Source organism: Cupressus sempervirens, chromosome 4 (genome assembly GCF_028749045.1).
Source record: "Cupressus sempervirens isolate cs-2001-9-10 chromosome 4, ASM2874904v1, whole genome shotgun sequence".
NCBI lineage: Eukaryota > Viridiplantae > Streptophyta > Pinopsida > Cupressales > Cupressaceae > Cupressus > Cupressus sempervirens.
In genome coordinates, this window is record NC_143121.1 from 114,791,087 (window position 1) to 114,813,192 (window position 22,106).

Genomic DNA, 22,106 nt, shown 5'->3' on the forward strand with positions numbered 1-22,106 from the left:
ATTTTTTTCTTGGATTTCCAAGGACACAAAGGGGTAATGACTCAGTATTCGTGGTGGTTGATAGGTTCTCCAAAATGAAACATTTCATTCCATGCCACAAAACTCATGATGTTGTCCATATTGCAGACTTGTTTTTCAAAGAGGTGGTAAGACTACATGGTCTTCTGAGGAGTATAGTTTCTAATAGAGATACTAAATTTGTGGGGTATTTCTGGAAGACATTGTGGAAGAAGTTGAGAACAGACTTGAAATTCAGTTCCACGCAGCACCCACAGACTGATGGCCAAACAGAAGTGGTAAATAGAAGTCTAGGCAATTTGCTGAGATGTTTAGTTGGAGATAAGCCCAAGGGATGGGATTTGATTCTACCACAGGCAGAGTTTGCTTATAATAACTCTATAAATAGGAGTATTGGAAAATCACCATTTCAAAGTGTATATGGGAATAGCCCAAGGACTGCACTAGAATTGAGGAAGATAGAACAAGGGGAGAGAACAAGTGCTAAAGCTGAGGAATTTGCTGAACACATCAAGCGTCTACATGAGGAGGTTCAAGCACACATTATCAAGATGAATCAAGAGTATAAAGCTAGGGCTGATCAAAGGAGAAGACATAAGGAATTCCAAGTAAGGGATCTAGTCATGGTGCACTTACAAAAAGAAAGATTTCCAGTTGGTACTTACAACAAGCTGAAAATGAAAAATTTGGCCCCTGCAAAGTTTTGAAGAAACATAACTCAGGAAATGCATATGAGGTGGAGCTGCCAGATGGTATTCACATTTCTCCCATTTTCAACATTGCAGATTTAACAGAATATCATGATGATGGTGCAGATGAGGAGCTAGTTTTAGAGCCATGTCCAATTCATGCTTCTAAGAAGGAGGAGATAGAAGACATTCTAGATCATCATGTGGGTAGGAGTACCAGAAACATGCAGTATGAAGAGTATTTGGTCAAATGGAAAGGATGATCGATCGAGGACTCAACTTGGATTTCAGCAGCTGAGATTTCCCATTTGGGATTTCCTCTACCATCCATAAAGTGACAGGGTCACTTTTCAATCTACCCTGGGTGTCTGATGCAGGAGCATCCAGAGGTATAAGGGCAATCCTGTGTCACCCAAAAAAATGTACTTAGACTTAGTTTCTGTTTCATGTCTTTACATTTTTGGATACCCATTTGGCTGAAATTAAGGTTCCAACTCTCATAGTTAAACTATCAGTGCGTTTGAAAATCCCAAAAAAATAGGAGCATGCAATTTGGCCATCATTTTGGTGACCTAGAAGGTGTGAATTGGCTAGATGAATGTAATTATGATTTACAGAATTCTAGAAAAAGAATCAGGTCAAAAGGCCCCACGGTTTGAAAGTTATTGCAGTTTTTCAGGTTTTGGAGACCTCCTAAGAATGCTTCAAAGTCAGGTTTGGGGCATTAAATGACCTTGAAAAAGGTTGAAAAATGGGGGATGAGAAAAGCTGGTCCATAGGGCTCTAGAGAGCTTCGAGAGCTTTCTGAAAATGTAAACGGTTCGTCAATCAGAGCTACGGTTCAAAAGTTATGCCTCCCGAAAGTTTGGCTACCGTTTCTGGATTCTTCTAGATTTGCACCGACTTCTAACGCAGCTTCTAGAACCTTCTATTTTGTTGGTGGATTCCTACTAGCACTTTCTAGAATGTACTCCTAGTCCTTAACCCCCCGGGGTCTATTTAAGGAGATTTCTGGCATTGTAAAAGGCAGTTCGGATTGGAGCTTGAGAGGAGGTGCGAAAAGGAGAAATATTCTCCAGATTTATGCTATTGTAAGCCCTTAGGGAATGTTCTGAAGTTTATTTTCTCAGTTAATATAATTTCCCTTTTCTGTTATGTCCATTCTGTTCTTGGGTTGTGTCCCCCATCAAAATATATTCAAACCCACTAAAAAATTGTGTCTTCTTTATTACTTTCTTACATATAGTTTAATAGGGCTTGTGAACTTCATAGGGCTCTAGAGAAAGGAATAGGTGAGTATGCTCTGTGCTACTTGGAAGTGATGCCCAAGAGTAAAAAAGAAACCTAGATGCCTTTGGAAGATGGTACCTAAGGGTGGTAAGAAAGTTAGTGGTTCTCCCAAGAAAAGCCTTTGATGAAGAGATGTTGATTTCCTTTTAGGAGATCAAAGTTTGCAATAGGAAAAGTTTGGATTGATGAGCTAAATTGGTGATGAACATGTTCTATGTGTTTGGGGAAGGTGATGAGGTATAGGAGTATGCTCTTTCTCCTTGCATGAAATCAAAAACTTCAACCCTTAGATTCAAACCGCCAGTCTGAGTGAACCTTTAGAGGGCCTACTAGAGTGATCCAACCTCTAGGAATGACCCAAGTGAGTAGACTCCTTTCATGGGAGATTCCAACTCACTATAATAAAGAAGATTTATTGAGTGAAAGACTCGAACACCATGTTAATTCCCTATTCTTCATTCTAATATCACATATCAAGAACATGCTCTGTATATTGCACTGGGTGGTGTCAGCCTCAACCTTGCTAGTCAAGTGTGTGCACTTATAAATGCTAGTGTGGGTTGTTGGCCTCAACTTTGTTTGTGAATCTACTGAGGGTTAAAATGAATAGAAGCCATGTGAAAATTTCTTAGTTAGTTGCTACCCAATTCACCTCCAAAAGGGGTCATAATATTTGTGCAAGTAGGGGGAAGAACCTCTCATTTAGATACTCACCATAGGCATCTACATGGATGTTGGAAGGTGGTATACATGCTTGAACCCTACCACAAGGGTGTTCATTCAACATATATATTATTGAGTCCTTAGAATACACCAAAAATATGGGCACCCTCTAGTGGGGTGACATGGTTGTGTGAGGTGAACACATGCACATAAGTTGTGAGACAAAGGTTTTGCCTCCTCTAGTATTTTTTATTATAGGGATAAAGCGTGTCTTTTTCAGGTCTTTAAACTTGTCCAAATCTATGAAACAAAAAAAAGGTCAAGACTCTTGTTATTAGCCCAAGTTTACATATAAATGATATATAATATCATTCAAATATATATATATATTCCCAAAATGTAAGTCTCTAATATAATTATTCAATAATATAAATATATAATTGTGAATTAATTATTCATTAATGGTTATCAATATTGAATAAAGAAATGAAATACATCATTAATACTAATAGAAACTATCTAAGAAAATATTCCATAAGTCATTTAAAAGGAATGAAATAAATAAATAAATAAAGTAATTAAATTTAAAAATAGCCCATGAAAGGACACCTCACTTGGGACCCACCACTATTTATAAGTGGATGCATATAATAAGAAGGGGCATCAGATAGCAGAGAGAAAGGAAATCATATACAAGAACATACTTCTGATTGCATCACAATATTCTAGCAAGGTGAGTGGAAGGGATGGATAGGCATGTCACAAGTTGGATATCATGTTAAGAGGGGCCATGCTACACTTTGGAGGGATATCACATCAAATTGAAACATAAGGCACTCACTAGTCATTGACTACAAAAAGGACTCTTGCAATAGTCTAAGTTACATCTGGATAATCAGAGACTTTGGGAAGGGACTCTCATTAAAGATAAAGTTTTATAATATATTGTATTAAGTTCCCATAATTAATATGTTAGTACATTTGATAATGAAATATAAATATATAAGAATAATATTTTATTTCAGTAATGAGAATCAATTATGAGACATGTTAAATATTAATTGAAGGTAGTAAGATAATGGTATAATTTCTAAATGAGGAAACTAATTCAAAACTCCCATAGTGTCAGTGTAAGATTGTGCTCATCTTTATATGAATGGTTGTGTGCTGGTGTAGATTTTGAGGTCATCTTGTATGAATGGCTTGTGTGCTAGTGTAAGATATTAGTACAACCCCATTTAGATGGATAAACAAGAAATAAATCAAAACTCATAGTGTTAGTATAGGAAGTGAGATCCTTGTATGAATGGCTATCGTGCTAGTGTGAGAGATGAGTAACCTTATATGAATGGCTAGATGAGAAATGGATAATGGCTAGAATATTTAGATGTTGTCAACATATGCATAAGTGAACCTTAAAGGGTGCACTCTAGAAATGATGGTTGAATAACTAAGGGTTAGGTAACCCGATCTAGAGACATCTTTAAGGTTGGATTAGGATAGAGGGTAGAGTAATGAAATATATTTTATTATTGTATAAATTCTAACATTGGTTTTATAGGTATTAATGTCCTAGTTAGTGGGGACATTATAGATGTATCAAAGCATAATCCTCTCATCTTGTGGAACTGGTTAGTCCATGCATCATCACACCTTAAAGAACGATGGCAAGGGAACTAGCCCAAGAAGTAAGGAATGTTATAGAATAGACTAATGAGAGATTTGAAAGGACTAAAAACTCCAATAATGAAGTATTGGAAGCTATACAAAAACTAACCAGTAATGTTGTGGTTCCATAATGCATTCCCCATTTTTGATCAAAAATGGGGATCCCCTACTTTACTTTTGGGTTTTTTGGATCCCTAGTCTAGGATACAAGTCCTTTTAAGGTCTTACCTTGTCTCCTAGTCTACATCCTAATCTTGATTAAAGAACCTAGTAGATGAAAAAAATAGAAATTTTGATGAAGGGGGCATTTTTTGCAAATTAAAGATGCACCACTGCACCTCAAGATGTGTGCTAGTGTGCCAGAACTCTTAAAAGACAAAGCATCTCCTTTGTGCATATGTGCATATGTATAGCTACACACCTACATAGCTCCAAGGAAGTGAGGGTGTATATAATCCCCACTTCCCTATTTCCCACCACCTTGGGGTTTCATTTGGCTTTCTTGTGTTTCCATATCTACACCCTCACATCACTATAGCTGTGCCCTTCCACCCTCATTCCCACTCCTTACTCTGCTCCTTAAACAAGTACAAACCCTTAAAGATGGTGCATAGTAGCACACCTTGTATGGTGAGCTACTTCGCACCCTTTAAGCTTCAAAAACAAATAAAAAGTTAAAAAAGTTAAAAACTACTCAAGACTAGGTGTACATCAGTGCACCTACCTAAGTACAATGATGCACACCCAAGCTTGTTCAAAACAAGGAAAAAAAATTTAAAAAAATAATACAAATATGCTAAGTTCAAGTGTGCATTAGAGCATCTAACTAGGTGCATTGACGTGCACCTGAAACTTGTAAAAAACTTATGCACTTTAAATATGTTGTGCATCAAGAGTGCTTTCCTAGCACATCTAGTGTGCCACATTTTTAAAAAAAAATTCTTTCTTTTGAGAGGTTAAAATAGGGTTTTTTCATGTTTTCAAAGTGAACTCATTTTTTGGGATTTGTTCAAGTCAGTTTTAGGGCATTATTAATCAATTATTCCTCAATTCTAGACTAATGGATATACTTTTTGTGTAGATGCAATGGCACTTTCCTCATCTTCCCTTGGCAAGAAAATGACACCAAAACTAGTAGTATTTAAGTTCTAGTGTGTTGCAAAAAAATCAAGGTTTTACGATGACAACTCAGAGATTAGAGATATAGATTTGGGGTGCACAAACTTGGGAGAATTCTTGAAGATATGCAACAAACCCACTGAGAGGTCCCAAATGATCTCTGCACTTATCCAGTCAGGGCTTGTCAATGTAGCATCACACCTAGTGTCAGTGCAATCTTTAGAACTTATTATGACACTTGCAAAACATTTTTTCCCTAAGGAGAGGGTTATAAAGAGCATAATAGGAAAGATCATTCTAGATTTTTGACCCATGAAAATCAAGAAAGTGTTCCATCTCCTGAGGGTAGATCAATTCATCAGGATAACCTATGACCAAGTAGAGAGGTGGTACCTAGAACACATTGAAGATGCTTCTAATTTCATTCAATCATCATACCTCATAGAGAAGACTCCTCTAGGAAAGAAAATTTAAAAAGTGGACATGACTAGAGGATATGTGAAAGAAGACATTGGGTACTCAATTATATTGTTGAGTAGGGTAATCGATTAAATTTTGACAGCTGGACATGTTTGAGTAGTTGATGGTAGAAAAGAACAATAGAAAATTCTACATGACATCATAATTGGTGTACTTGTTAGCCTCAAGAGCCACAGATTATCTAGGACTTTATAAGAGGGGCAACATGCAAGATGCAAATGCATGGTCATATATTGTGTACCCTTAGTTGGTCAAGAAGAGGCTTTTAGAGTATAGTAAAGAGTACCAAATTGTAAATGATGCCTTCATATTTTTTATAATTTGGTTCATAGAAGGAGATTATGCAAAGAGAATGTCAGAAGAGGCAACTACACAAATATCACTAGTTGGAGCTTATTACATGTAGTTTCATATATTCACATATTTGAGGGTAGTATGTACAACTATTAACCCTAAGAAGCTCCCTAGATATCTCAATGACAAATTGATTCTCCGAGAGATATCCTGACAACTCTTGTCTACATATGATAGAGTTAGAAAGCATCATAAAACATGTTGGATGTGGCCTATGACTATAAGACCTTCTTAAGTGGACCAAAGGCAAGATATCCCCTCTTTTGAATGTGAATGAGATTAGTATCCATTAGAAAAGTATAATTCTTCACGGCCATATTTTGATAATATCAGGAGAGTACAATACTTGGCAGGCAAAATATTTCATCATGAAGAAGCAATTGAAGATCATTGGATGTATGCAACAAATTTATATGATATTTGTATCAAGGATTATTGTAATGATGAATTTTTATTTGGTAGAGAAGGCCTTGAAAATGAAGATTCTATTAAAGATACTATATTAGGACATGGAAGAGTTTCTTGATCATTTGTTTAATGGGGATAAAATTGGTGAATGACCTATTATGAATGCCAATATTAATAGAGAAGAAAACTTAGATATCAACCATAGGGTAAGGAACGTCATCAAACTAATGTAGGATTAGATCAAGAAACCCTTCAAACTTGATCCAATTCTAAAAATAATGATCTTTCATGCACAAACCTATCCAACTAAAGGTAGAGAGAGAAAGGTCACCGTCTCTACAATTACAACTCAATCACTAGTAAGGCCAGAGATAATGCACCAACTCGATAGGCTTGTTGGTTACTATCAAGCTCAAAAGGGTAAAGGAAAGGGTAAGAGGAAGATGAATTCTCCTCAACAAGTTGAACTAGAAGAGGGAGACATTTTGGCACCTCCACAGCAAGGAGAGGAGACATGGAGGGGAGACTATACAAGGGTCAAAGAATACAAAAGCCACACAAGCCCAAGCTAATCCTCAATTTTTTCTGGTTGCACAAATAGAAATAGAAATAGAAATAGAGATACAAGAGGTTTCCACACCTCAACAAGAAGAACAAGCCTCCCCCTTAGCACCAAAGAGAAGGAGAATTAAGACTCTAGTGAAGAGGAGACAAAAGGTGATCAAGAAAGTGATCCCTTTTTTGTCAATTCCTAAACCCATTCTAGAGTTGGAAGAAGAAGAGGGTGATGAGGATGAAGAAGATAATCTTCCATTGAATTAGAGGACTCAGCTAGCTAGAGCTATAGATTAGGAATGAAGGAGAAGATGTATAGTTATGCCACCATCTATCCTAGATAAGCCCCTATAGACCACCATATCAGAGGATGAGATGCAACAATGGATTGATGAACAATATGTAAAGGGCATTGATGCCTTTGAGATGTTAGATTTTGACTTTATGCCCATGGGTACTGAGTTGTTTGGGGACAAGATTAGAGATACACCCACTAATCAACCTTAAGTAGAGGAGTGGACTTAGATGCCCTCTGAATCACAAGGAATTGAAATGGTTCCTGCATCCCAATTGTAGGTCACATTTTGTGTTGACAAGGGATCAATTACCCCTCTTCCTTTGGGAACATAAATTGAATAGGTCTAGATAGAACATGAGGAAGAGCCACAAAAAGTATCCATTTTTGAAGTGTTAGAAGAAAGAAAAATAGGTGAACAACCTCAGTAAACTTCCTAGGACATAGACGTGAGAACTATGGGCTTTATAGAAACAGAGACTACTCGTGAAGAGCATTCACAAATGGAGAAGACTCCAAAAAGGAGTGATAAGGGAAAAGGTATAGCTAAGAAAAGACCTTCATTCTCTAAAGCTAAATCCCCAATGAATCATATTCCAAGGTATCTGAGAAAAGAAGCGATAAGAAATAATTAGCAATAGTTCACTACTAAGGAAGAGGATAGGATGGAATTGATAGAAGTGTTAAGTAAACTTGATTCACTTCTAAAGGATGCCAGAGCATTAGCCTTCATCATGAGTGATTAGAGCTAGGACTTATTTTCTCATGTGGCTATCCCTCCTCTAGAATCAAATGTTGAAGAATTGACTCCTAGGGATTATCAGTTTTAGGAAATTATGCTTGGAAAGCCAACCTTGGAAACTGCAAAGTTGATGGTTACTACAGGGATGAAGGAAGTTTTTAGGAGCCTAGAGTAGGATGGGGTGGAATTGATAACACTTTGATGTTAGAATGAAATCCTAAAAGGATATTTGAGTGAAGTTGTTGGCCCTTTGGATCTTGATAACCTTGAAGACACTTTGAAAGCGATAGTTGAAAGAAGAGGTAGGGGAGTAGTACAGTTGGACCCATTCAATTGGACCCATTTTTGAATGCTCGTCAGCAATGGTCAAAAAATTTTGAGGAGAAAGGAATTTTGTTTATCAAACAGAATCTTAAGCTATTACATGTTATGTAGGAGAATGTATATAAGTTGGTTGCAATTTTGAACCAAGATTTTGGCTTAATGGATGAGGTGCATACCTGGGGAATGGATCTATAGGCATTCTAGACAATCAAAGGCTAGAGGTATCAAATGTTAATAGATGTATATATGGATGAGGAATTAGATATGATAGATGATTGGATAGAGAAGATTGTAGATAGTAATAAAGTAATGGAAACATTAAATGCAGAGATCCACAAGCTCAAGAGGAAATTTTGGAAGCTGAGAGACATTATAGTGATGTGTGTGTGGACATTTTTGAGGATGACGCAAGGGAAAAGTTAATACCTATAGAGGTAGTAGTTTAGAGATTTTAGAAGATTTTTGATGAAGTTTCTAGTAATGAGGATATCTAGCAGGCATTTAGAAAAGATGAAGCTTTGTTAGAGCTCGATAAAAAACTTGGGGATTTTGCTAAAACCCATATAGAGGTGGACAACTATAGATAGAAATTGAAGGATAAATATAATGCCTTAGATTTACTAGATGTGGCATAGGTCACTAAGATAATTGAGAAATTCAAGGGAAAATACCCAAACATAGCTCTAGTATAAAAGGGAATAAAACCTAGAAGCCAAAATTTCAATTTTAATACTTTGTGAAATTTTGCAGTTTTTGGGCCTCTGAGGTGCCCAAGTGCACCAAGTGTGCAGGTGCACTTTTTGGAAAGTATTTTGGAAGATTTTGAAGAAGTCAAAGGTGCATTGGTTTGCCAGGTGCACTTTTCTAAGGTGCACAGTTGCACTTGGTGTGCAGGTTCACTTTTTGGAAAGTAGTTTGGAAGATTTTGAAGAAGTCAAAGGTGCACTGGTGTGCAAAGTGCACTTTTCTGAGGTGCGCTTCTCCAGAGGTGTGCCAATAGTTAACTACTAGTTCCAAAATTAGAGTTTTCCATGCATCAAAAATGCATTTTGATCATAGTTAAACTCTGACAGACGCCTAGTAAAGATGGAGCTCCTATTTTTGGCACTTCCAAATACTCCTACACCATCTAAAGACTCTCTTCTTCTTATTTTCTTATTTATTTATTTATTTTTAAAAAAATTATTAATTTTCTTTTTTTTTTTTTTTTTTTTTTATGACATGTAAAGGCTCATGCATCCAATTAATGATATAAAAATTGATGGTGTCCTATTAAGAACCAGTTAGAGAGTCCAATTTGTACATAATTTTTTTAAAAATTAATTTAGAAGCATATGAGTGCATGAGGATGTCTCTCACTCTAAACAAAAAATTGAGGAGATGATTTCTTATAAATATGAGATTGTAATATGTAATCAAGGCCACCATTATTTTGCAATAATATATGCTTTTGGTGCTCAAATTTGGAGTGTAGTGATTCTTGCTTAAGTGTGTTATATTTTGTGGATGAATGTTCATGGAATGTAATTGAGCCAAAAGTTTATTGCATTATTTTTGGTTGCACAATTTTTAAATTCTAGTGTTTATGGCAGTTTTAAAAATTACATTGATGTATCTAGTTCAAGAAGAGATCACCCATTTTTTTCCTGCATAGCTTCTTATCTTGCACGAGTGCACTTTCCATGGCCTTGTAATTTGATGAAAAGTGAAACATCTTACAATTGTTAAATTCCCATCAATTATTGCATTAGTGGAATCAAGGAAGCGCTACTCCTATTTTCATTGGTTACCCATTGATTTGCTTTGTTGGTCTTAGAATAGTTTTGACATTTGAGTGTCAACACACATAACCACTTTTTATATTGAAGCTGAGTACACTATGTATACCGAGCCATAGTTGATACTGAGTCAAATTACCAATAGGTGCTGAGTGATTTAAGGTGCTAAGCATTATATAAGTGTTGATTGATATATAGGTGCCAAGTCATAGTTGATGCTAAGCAAGATAGAATGTAATAGGTGTTGAGCAATCTAGAATCAAACATGTGTTGAGCACTAGTAATCCAATATGTGTCAAGTAGCATAGAATCAACATATGAGTTTGTGCCCTCACAAACTTAGATGTAAACTATTTTTGGAGCCGACATAGAAAGATTTCAAAGGTGAGCAAGGATAAGATTGAATCTTTTGTATTCCCTATGCGATCAACATGCAACCAATAAGAAAAATGCAAGGAATGAGTGGGTACTTAAGATTCAATATGGATCGTAGATCTATACGTAGCCCTAAGTCTTCACAATCTTTAAAAGGAGGATGAAAACCCCATTTTGTGTGAGTAGTGGGAACAATGTATGGGTAAGCTACAATGAAATTTAGAGTGAAGTGAGAAAAACGTAGAGGAATAGAGAAACAATTACATATTGAGTTGATCAGAATAGTACAAGGGACAAGGGACATGATCAGATATCAGATCTTAGAGGATCAAGACCAGAAGGAGAAAATCAAGTGCCTAAAATCAGCAATTGAAGATTGTGAACAATCAGGTGAAAAGTTTCTAATACTTTCTTGCTATTGTATTAGATGTTGAAAATCCTATATTGATAGGTTATCTTAACAGCTAGATGGGAGAACCTTTTGGAGAAGGTGATTTAAAATCCTATTGAATTAGGTGGGTTTAACAACCTATTGTAAATCCTTTAATAGGGTGACACTTCATGTTTAGTGTTTGTAAATCCTCTAACTAGGTCAATATTGACACAATCTAAAGCCTTTAATAAGGCAGGCCTTTCATAGGGAAGAACATTAGAAGTGGTCAAATATTTATTGCTATAGTGATTTTTGTGGGTATCATCCCCACCCAAGTTTTACCTTCTTATTCCTAGAGGGTTTTTGGGTTACCAAATCTAATGTTATGGTTGTTATGTGAATGTGTTTGCTTTATGTTTACTTAACATGTTTACATGCATGCATCTTATTTTTAGTTATTTGATTTAAAGAGTTAGAAAAGGTTAAAAGTGAGATAGTTATGATTCACCCCCCCCACCCCCCCTCTCAAAAGTACTCTTCCTATTTTGAACATTCCAAAAATTAGTATCAGAGCACTAGTTCTCACAAGGAGAAGTCTACCAGCTTAGAGAAAAGGTCTAAAGATGGAAGTCTTCAAACTTGGGAAGATCATTGACAATCAAGTGATTGATGTGCACCTTGCTCTACAAAAAGTGGAAGAAGCCGGAGAAGAATTGAGAAAGTCCTTAAAAAGAAGGAAGGAGATAGCCATAGCTAAAAATGACATACACTGCAAGGAGATAGATACCACACAAGTACTTTCAAATGGAGATTCAAAGGAATTTGATGCAGCAATAGTAGAACTGATGGATAAAAATAGAGCACAAACTGAAGAAATCAGAATATTCAAGCTTGAACAAGAATCGCAAGCCATAATGCTTTGTGCAGTAAATGAACAAAAGAAGAGAGCCATTGAAGACAAGGCCATGATAGACGATGACAAGAGAAATCTTACCAATAGACTGGAGGAGAAGACAATTGAGTTTGAAAGAATCTCAAACATGTGGCTGGACACCTTAAGCCAAATGATGAATGCTCATCATGAGCTAAACATGAAAGACATTAACATTAGTACATTGAAGATACAAAATGATCAACTACAAAATGAATTGAAAAGAGAGAAGAAAATAGAAGAAAGCTTCAATAAACCCAATGAAGCTATCAAGTACTTTGAGCAACTATTGAAATCACCAAAAGCTAGTAATGATACTTTAGGACTTGGTTACACTAGCACTAAACAAGGAGAATCATCCAAGACTATAGAAGAAAGGAGTAACAAAGGTAAGAACACTAAACCTACTTGTCATTTTTGTGGTACTAAGGGACATACCTCTAATGTGTGCAAGAGCAAGAAAAATATCAGCATGATAAGCCTAAAAATGCAAGCTTTTGTCACAATTGCAAAAACAAGGAAATCAAGCACACGAATGTAGAATCAAGACCATGAGGACACAAAGATTTGAAGGGCACTACTACAACTGCAAAAAGTATGGACATAGAGCATTTGAATAGAGATCAAAGCCTATGTGGACACCTAATTAGCCTGCAAGAGGAAAAAACCATGGTCATCACTACAACTAGGATTAGAACACCAGGTACAGTTGTCACTATTGTTAGGAGTATGGACACATTCCTAAAAGCTGCATAAGGACACATTTTAGAGGGAATTATAGCAAATAGTTAAGTCAAACCAAATGTTTCATTTTCTTGAAGACTGGTCATATCAGCAAGAATTTCCCAATAAAGTAAAAAGAACCCAAGTTAGAAGTCAACAAAGGAAAAGAGAAGGTTGATGTTGAACAAATAAGAGTGAAAATGAAGAAGTCTTGGAAGAAGAAAGATGAGTGAAATACATCAAATGGAGAGATCACTTCACCTAAGAGGTCAAGTGATCACACTTCATCCAACTAAGTGAAAGAAAGGTGTATGGGATTGATATACAAAGCTATATCATACATCAGTTCCAAGACAAAGAAGTACTGTGAGGAAGAAATCTACATGAGCACAGATGCCAAGTCAAAATTTGAAGTTTTTGCAAATACTGCCAAACTGTCCTCAGATGCAACATAAAGCTCCAATGGATTTCGAGTTTCTTATAGTGACTGAGCTGATAGTTGAAGCAGAGTAAATGAAATACAATGAGATCCAAGTCATAGTGAAACCTTCAAGTGTTGAGTTTACAGTTGTACGCACAAAGCATTTAATGCTAGGTTTTGAGAGGTATAAGGTTGAATTTTGATCATTTTCATGCCATTCAAACACAGAGCAAAGACAAAAAGAGTAGGAGCGATCATACAACAAATTTGAAGCCATTTGCATCAATCCCAATAGTAATTCAATGCACATTTCAATTATTTAAGGTATTTATCAAGTGTCAAGCTACGCAGAGTTAAAGTTTTTAATACATTTAAACCCTAGTTTGGTAAAATGGCTTCTAGTTCAAGAAAACCCAAGGGAAAGGAAGGTCACGAGGTTCAGTTAGTTAGAAATGAGGTCAATCAACTTGAATTTAGGCCAATCCCAAAAGTTTCCTATAGAAATGACCCAACTAGTGCATTGTCTATCATTCAACCTAAAGTTGTCATGGTGCAAGATGTGAGAAAGTGTTATAACTACAAAATTGGTTTAGTAGGTGATCTAGAAATATTCCAAGCCTGTGAAAAAATATGTGAGAACAAGATTCTAAAGGAAAAATTCTAAATAGTTGAGAAGAAGGGTTTAACCAATGCCCTAGTTTACCCTACAAGATTCAAAACTAAATGGATATAGATTATTTTGAGTAGAATTCACAATAGATGTTTTTGGCTAGAAACAAGACTAGTAAAGATAAAAAAAAAGATGGTGCATAGGGTTACAGGTTTCCCAACCCTAGATTGGCCTAAGACCTTGCACAATGATTCCAAAGAGATCATTAAAGGGAATACTGGAGCCAAATGGAATAAAAGGGGTATGACTATTGATACTGTCACCTATCCTCTTCTAGATTTTGCTGTGAGAATAATATCCCTCAAATTTTATCAATCCAATAGATTAAATAGTGTTCCATGCATAGCTTTTGATGTAGCCTACAAACTAGTGAAGAAACATCACACCTATGATTTGGCAGAACTTATGCTGCAACAAATTAATGAAAACCTAGGTCGAGCAATAAGGAGATTAGAAGGTGCTCAATGTAAATTTGGTTCAATTCTTATGTGTATATTCTTTTATGTTATGAAAGAGTTTCCTTCTATAGTAAAGGTGAGCTGGAACCCTAATAAAACTACAATTACACAAATCAATGAGTTTATTGATCAGATGGGTGACAATTTTGAGGCACAAGTGACAAGTTACTTTGAAGATTTTAAGAAATCGATGAAGAAAAGGGTTAGAATACCAGTTTCCCTAGTAGAAAAGCACATAAATGACATATTCTTCTTGGTTGACATTGACAACACCTACATCCAGGAAGTAATACCAAGAGTAAGATGGCTAAGGCCGTTTGGATATGAGCTTGATATAGATGAAGCCTTAGGAGCAATCACACCATTTCTTACAAAAGAGATATGCAAGAAAGCTCCTCATTTTGGCACATATGATGTTGTAAAATCAAAGGTTGAGATAGACTTAAAGATAGCTTCTATTATCAAGAAGAAAGATAAAATAGTAAAGAAGAAAAAGAAAAAATTTGGAGCAAGCATTGAAGGAGAAGCAGGTGGTGAAGAAGAAGAAGAAGAAGTAGAAGGATAAAGTGAAGAAGAAGAAGAAGAGCAAGAGCAAGACCCAATAGAGTTAACCTAGGACTTAGAAGAAGACAAGAAGGAAGGTGTCGAGGAAGAAGAAGTCAAGGAAGCACCTAATCAAGCAAAAGAAGAGAAAGAAAAAAACATACCCTCCAGCTCAGCCCAAACCCAAGAAGGTCACTAAGCCAACTCAAGCCAAGCCAGCACCAGCAACAAGGGCTACTACAAGGGCCTCCAAACAAAAGGCCAAGGAACAATAAAAAGAGAAGAAGAAGGCCAGTGAATAGCCTATTGAGGAGCCAAAGAAAAGAAGAAAGTATGTGGCACAACTATGTTGGCATTATGATACATTTTTGTCATTAGTTACAACACTTATTGGATTTTGAATGCTAACCGAGCTCTCACCGGACATTCCTTTGTAAGCCAAGCTTTACCGAGTTCTCAGTGTTTACCGAGTGATCGAGGTGAACAAAGAAGTCAGTGTTTACCTAGTGATCGAGGTGAACAAAGCAGCCAGTGTTTACCAAGTGTTCGAGGTAAAGAAAGGAATCAGTTTTGACCGAGTGAAGATGTACTTAGTATTGACCGAGAACTTCGTGATAACCGAGCTCCTGAGGTTATCAAGGAAATTAATTTTACCGAGCTCATACGGTTATCAAGGAAACTAACTATCACCAAGTCACAAGGTTCTATCGAGTGTTTCCTTTGATCACCGAGCTACAGTTCAGATAGAAGTGTTCACCGAGTGACATCTCTTCTATCGAGTCTCCAGTGGTTACCGAGTTTAGAACTACTCGAAGTGTTTAGTATGGACCGTGCTTTCACTTCTACCAAGTGCATGATGATGCTGAGTAATGCAGTGGACGCCAAGTATCAGAAGGACACCGAGTCAGTTCAGTGAACCCAAGTTTTTACCTTGGGCCGACTTTGTATAGAGATTTGCACTTGTTGTTTTGGCCGACTTTGTATAGAGATTTGCACTTGTTGTTTTGGCCGACCTTGCATGTATTGTTTATTTGGATGGTATATATATGCAATGTATTGTATCATTCAAATATAATGGTAATGGTAATGAATGAAAATGTGAAAGTGTGAAAGAAATACATGCGTACGAAAGTATGTGTGCTGAGTTGTGAAGGTATTCAACAAGGTCAAGTTTTGGAGCAGAAAAGTTTTATCTATCACATCAAGGTGAATTAGAGCATAGCGGATCTTATCAGAAATCAGTTGTAATCAGATCCACTATTTCATTCTAACAGGTGAATCAGTTTTTGTAAATCCTTTAACAAGGTAGAATTAACAGTCTTCTGTAAATCTCCTAATAGAGTGCATACTTTATTGTATGTTTGTAAATCCTCTAACAAGGTGGATCTAGCAATCCTTTGTGCTCCTAACTGGGCAAATCACCAAAAGTGGTCATTGTAAGCCTTAACCGGCCAACTTCATACTGCAGTAACGAAGCTTTGTGGGTTTCATCCCCACCCCAATTTTACTTTCTATTTGGAAGGTTTCTGGGTTACCAAATCTGTGTGTTCAAGTGTTGCAAATGATTTTGTTTCATGCTTACAGTAGGTTACTTGGATGAATGGTGAATATATCAGTATGCAGTTTTATTGTTGGAAATATTCAAGATATAAAAGTTACTGATTCACCCCTCCCCTCTCAGTAACTTTTCATATCTTGTATATTTCCAACAATTGGTATCAGAGCAATAAGGTTCTCAAGATAAAAGTTTCACAGCTTGAGCAAAGATCAAGGACAATGGAGATATTCAGACTTGACAAAACTATTGAGAATGAAAAGCTAGATTTGAAAATGGCCATGGCTTAACTCAATGAAGCAAAAGAGCATCTTTTACAATCCCTGAAAAGAAGAAAAGAACTTCCAAGGCAAATGAATGACCATCAGTATGTTGAAGAAAAGATTGAAGATCTCTCACCATCAAGTAGTTCAGATGAAGCTAACAAAGCAATCAAAGAACTTTTAGAAAAGAATGGATCTCTGCAGGAAGAATTAAGAAAGCTCAAAAGGGAACAAGAAATCCAGTCCATCAGGCTATGTGAAATCTTGGAGCAAAGGAACAAGGCAGCTGAAGACTTAGAGGTAAGGAATAATCAATCCTCTCATCTTGAAAATCTTGTAACTCAATTATCTAATTCAAATGAAGAAATTATGAATCTAAGATCTGAGAATGAGAATTTGAGAAATGACTTAATTACTGAAAGGAAAATCAATGCAAGCTTACAAAGTGATCTAATCTCTGAAAAACAAGTCAATGAGAGAATGGTAAAATCTCAAAAGGACATGGATCAATTGAATCTGCAAAATGAAGAAAACTTTCATAAACAAAATGGTAAAGCAGGCCTTGGATACAAGGAAGAAGGTGAATCCTCCAAACAGGGTACTCAAAAGAATCAAAGACCTACTTGTAGCCACTGTGGTAAGTTAGGTCATACATCTAACAGATGTTGGAGAAATGGAAAAGGCAAATTTAATGGAAAGTGCTACAATTGCAATCAGCATGGACACAAAGCCAATGAATGCAAAGAGAAACTGAAATTTGAAGGTAAATGTCACAAATGCCAAAAGCAAGGTCATAAGGCATCACAATGCAAATCCAAATCATTTAATCCAGATGAACAACTTGTCAAAGCAATATTTGGTTGGGACTACAACACTTGGTGCAGATGTCATTATTGTGGAGAATATGGTCATACTGGCATAAACTGTGCAAGGCATCACCTAAAAAAAAGGGATACCACTGTAAGATGTTATACATGTACAGAACTTGGTCATATATCTAAAAATTGCATGAACATAAAGAAAGTCAAGGATGAGAAGAAAATCAAAGTAGACAATATTCGAAAGCAAATGAAGCAGCAATGGATTCCTAAGTCTACCGAGCCAGATAATTCAAGTGATGGAATGGCCATTTCCAATTAAGACTCATCAGGATAAGACTAGGATTGTATCTACAAAGCAATATCCTAAGTAGTCCTAGAATGAAAATATGATCAAATCAGTATTTCAGATACATCAGGATCATGTTCGGTACATGACCTTACCGAGCTCAGTCGGGTGCAATAAGGCTTCTTTCACCAAGTTGCACTTACCGAGCATGGTTGGTTCTTCTCTTACCAAGTTAAGGTCGGTATAACCTATTTTTTTTTGGTCACCAAGTTGCGAAGTTTAAGCCGAGCTAGTGGATGACAGTCTGTCAATCGCAGCTACCTCCGTACTGAACATTAATGGCAAATTTTTCATCAAAAGGGGCAGATTTTGACCTCATTTTTCACCGCGAATTCAAGATTTACACAAAAAAAAAGCTTTCAAGCGATTTGAAGAGATTTTCCAGCGAAGTATTCTTACGAAACCTTTTCACTCACCGAGCAGCAATGGCATCTGCAAGCACCAGCAGCAGCAAGGCGAAGAAGGGTTCCGAAATGCTTGTGAAGGGAACGAAATGGAAGGCACCTACGTTCAAGCTCATTCCTACCATTGCTGAATCGCTCGATCCCAATGGAGCTCAATCACAGATTCCGCCCAAGGTACTCCTCGTGAATGACATTCACACTCATTTTAAGTGTGCTATTCAAGAAATAGGGACATTAGAGATGGATAATGCCCTAGCGGAGTTATGTGTAAATGGTTCTCTCAAAATCGAGCACAAGCATTTGGAAACTAAAGGTTTGACTCACATCGTGCATATGCCTAGAAACTTCCAAACCAAATGGATTAGGTATATCTTGATTCGAGTGCATAATGGTCAGTTGTGGTTGGAACAACCCATTTTGATAACCAAGAAGATGATTCACAAAATCACGGGTCTCCCGATGCTCAGCAAAGCCAAAACCACCAAAACCCTAGGACGGGATGAGTTACAGAGGCAAACCCTAGCCGAGTGGGACGGTAGAGGTTTGAAGGTTAACATTGTAACAAATCCAAAAATAAGATTTGGCATACATATTATTGCATATAAGTTATATAGTTCCAGCAGGTTAAATAGTGTACCGTGTGAAGCTGTGGATTTGGCCCTGAAAATTGTAAAGAAGAATCTTGAGTTTGATCTGTCAGAAGTAATGTTGAAGCAGTTAAACAAGAACATGGACAGTATAAGGACATTGAAGAATAACCCCTATAAATTTGGATCTCTGTTAATATGTTTACTATTTTATGTACAAAAATTCTTTCCATCAAAGGGAACCGTAGAATGGAGAAAAGATGTCCCAACTTTGTGTCAGATTAAAGAGTTTATAGCAGAGATGGGAGAAAATTTTGATAGTATCATGGATAACTATTTTGAAGACTTTAAGGAGAGGATGAATAACCAATTCAGAATTACTCCTAGGCTTGTTGAAGAATATAAAGATGACATATGTTTTATGGTTGACTGTGACAAGGTGTACATACAGGCAGTTAGACCCCGAGTTGCATGGGTGAAACCTCTTCCATATGAGGTAAATATTGATGAAACAAGGGATATCATTGAAGCACTGGTAAATGAGCCAGTAGACCCAAGGCAACAGATTTTTGGTACTTATGATGAAGCAAAGGCCAGAATTGAACTAGAAATCAAAATTCCACAGGCCATCAGCAAAGGTAAGAGGAAAGTGGCCAAACTGAAAACTGCAATGGACCCTCTTATGCTCACCAAGGGAAAAGGTGAAGATAAAGAAAGTGAAGAAGAAGAAGAAGGAGAAGAAGAATTAGAAGAAAAGCAACCAGCAAAGAAGAAAGGCAAGGTAATCATTACCAAGCCCAAGAAGCAGCCTACTGCAGTATTTACTCGGAGGACAAGAAAAGGTATTCAGGAACCTGTATTGGTCAAGCTTGCACCTACATTCAAGCAAAGGCTCAAATCATTGGAAGAAGGAGCTAGCATCAAAAATTTCAAGGCATTGAAATTTGAGACAAGGACTGATGCAGAGAAAATGCAGATTGAGGAACTGGTACTTAACAAAATGGGAAAATGGAAATACTCCCCAGACCAGATTGCTCCTCATATCTCTAAAGAACTACTGGAGAGAGTACAGTCAAGATGGGAGTTAGCCACCAAGATGGTAAAAGATATATATGAGCAATCCCTGAAGAATCTTTGGCCTAGTCTCACTGGAGCAGAGGTAAAATCTGAATTGAAAACCTATGAAGGTAAAATGATGATCAGATTCCACAATTGTTTGATTTTGATCAAAGATATAGAGCATGTTGTAAATGATGCTACAAACATGTGGAAAAACATCTATCATCTACATAAGCCCAGTGTAGACCCAGTAGAAATAAAGGATGATGATAGCAGTAGCAGCAGTGATGAATCAGATAGCACTCCATCCATCACAGTTACACCAGGAGAGTTGCATGCAATGATGGAAGAGAAAGAGGAAGAAGACAAAGAGGTAGAAGCTGAAGAGGAAGATAAGGAGGATGATCCGATAAAAATTGCAGCAGCAGTTATTGCATCCCTTCCTCACTCCCCAGCTAAACTTGTGACATCATCAAGGTTGGAGTCAGCTTCAGCAGGTTCATCTACACCAGATTTACCATCTACACTTGCCATATCTAAGCTCCAGGTATCATCAGTGGAAGTGACTACCACTTCGTCTACCGAGCTGCACCCCTCTTCATCTATCGAGTTGGCCTCCTCGACTCCATCATCATCAGTTGGTATTGCTGTGAGTTCTCCAATTTTGACTACTCCAATTTGTTCTACAATTTTGTTGCCATCTACTTCAGGCATAGTGAGCTTAGATACTATATTACCGAGTGTATCACCATTTTTGGCCAGTACTCAAATTTTTGACCCTGTACATACTCCTATTGGCACTCAACCCTCAAGCATCCCAGTTTTTACTACTAGTCCTTCTGTCTCTACTGTTGTGTCTATTCCAAAGGTCAAACTAGTCATCTCAGAAGTCAAACAAAAGAAACCATTAAGACTTATGATCACCGGAAAGGAAATTCCTGAAGACATTGGCTTGGACACAGAGATAGTAATTCCAAAGATTGACTTTGATAATGCTACCATTGAAGAAATGAGGTATGCTAGTCAACTTATTGAGAAAAAGGCTACTCAGATGCAGTTAAGATCAGAAAGGGATAAGGAATACAGGATAATTGAGGATGCCCGGAACATAATTACTGAGGCTATAGGTGTTGATGTTGATACTTCTCAACACATTTTGATTCAATTGGAAGAGGTAGTTAATAAATTCAATGAATATGCCTCCGGACAAGAAAAGCTGATTGAGCGTGCAACAAAGAAATTTGATAATAAGGTGTTGGGGCACATTGCCCAGAATATTGCAATAAATCAGGTTGCATTAACCTCAGTTTTGGTAGATATGGAAAATTCTTTTAATAATGTAACATCTCTTTTTGCTAAGCTTTGTGATGTTACCGAGTACACTAAGGGAATAAGAGAGAAACTAAATAAAATTGATGAGGATCTGAAGATGAGCGCATAGAACTTGAAGCTTGACCCCAGTTCAAGCTCATCTCATCACCTCAGGATCAAATTTTTGTCAGAGAAGCAGGCAGAGCTATTGAGAGAAGAGGCAAGGATTTGATCTACATTGATAGATATCCAAAACATGATCCTTCCCATCATGGATTCAATGTAGAAGCACATTGCACATTCAAAGACATTAATCCATGATAATAACTTCTCCATTGCAGACCATGTGATTGAACTTTTGGCTGAAGTTCAAGTAGCTCTTTCCACCTGCAAAATTTTGCAAGAGAATTGGGATAAGACTCTCCAGCTTATTCTTCAGGTACATTCAGAGTTCATCTCTCATTTTGGTGTTTCTATATAAGTATATATATTCTTTTATTCTTTGGCATTATTGTCAAAAAGGGGGAGATTATTGTTGGATATGTATACTATGGGTGAATAAGTGTTTTCGGAGAAATTGTACAAAGGAAGAGATATACAGCTCATGTAAATACTGTATATACATTCTATGGGGGAGTTGTATATAACGAAGCTATGTATATTCAGAATCAGTCATCAGCATGTCAGATAAATTTTGTCTCATAAGTGTTTTTGTCACTAATGCCAAAGGGGGAGATTGTTGGCATTATGATACATTTTTGTCATTAGTTACAACACTTATTGGATTCTGAATGCTTACTGAGCTCTCACTGGACATTCCTTTGTAAGCCAAGCTTTACCAAGTTCTCAGTGTTTACCGAGTGATCGAGGTGAACAAAGAAGT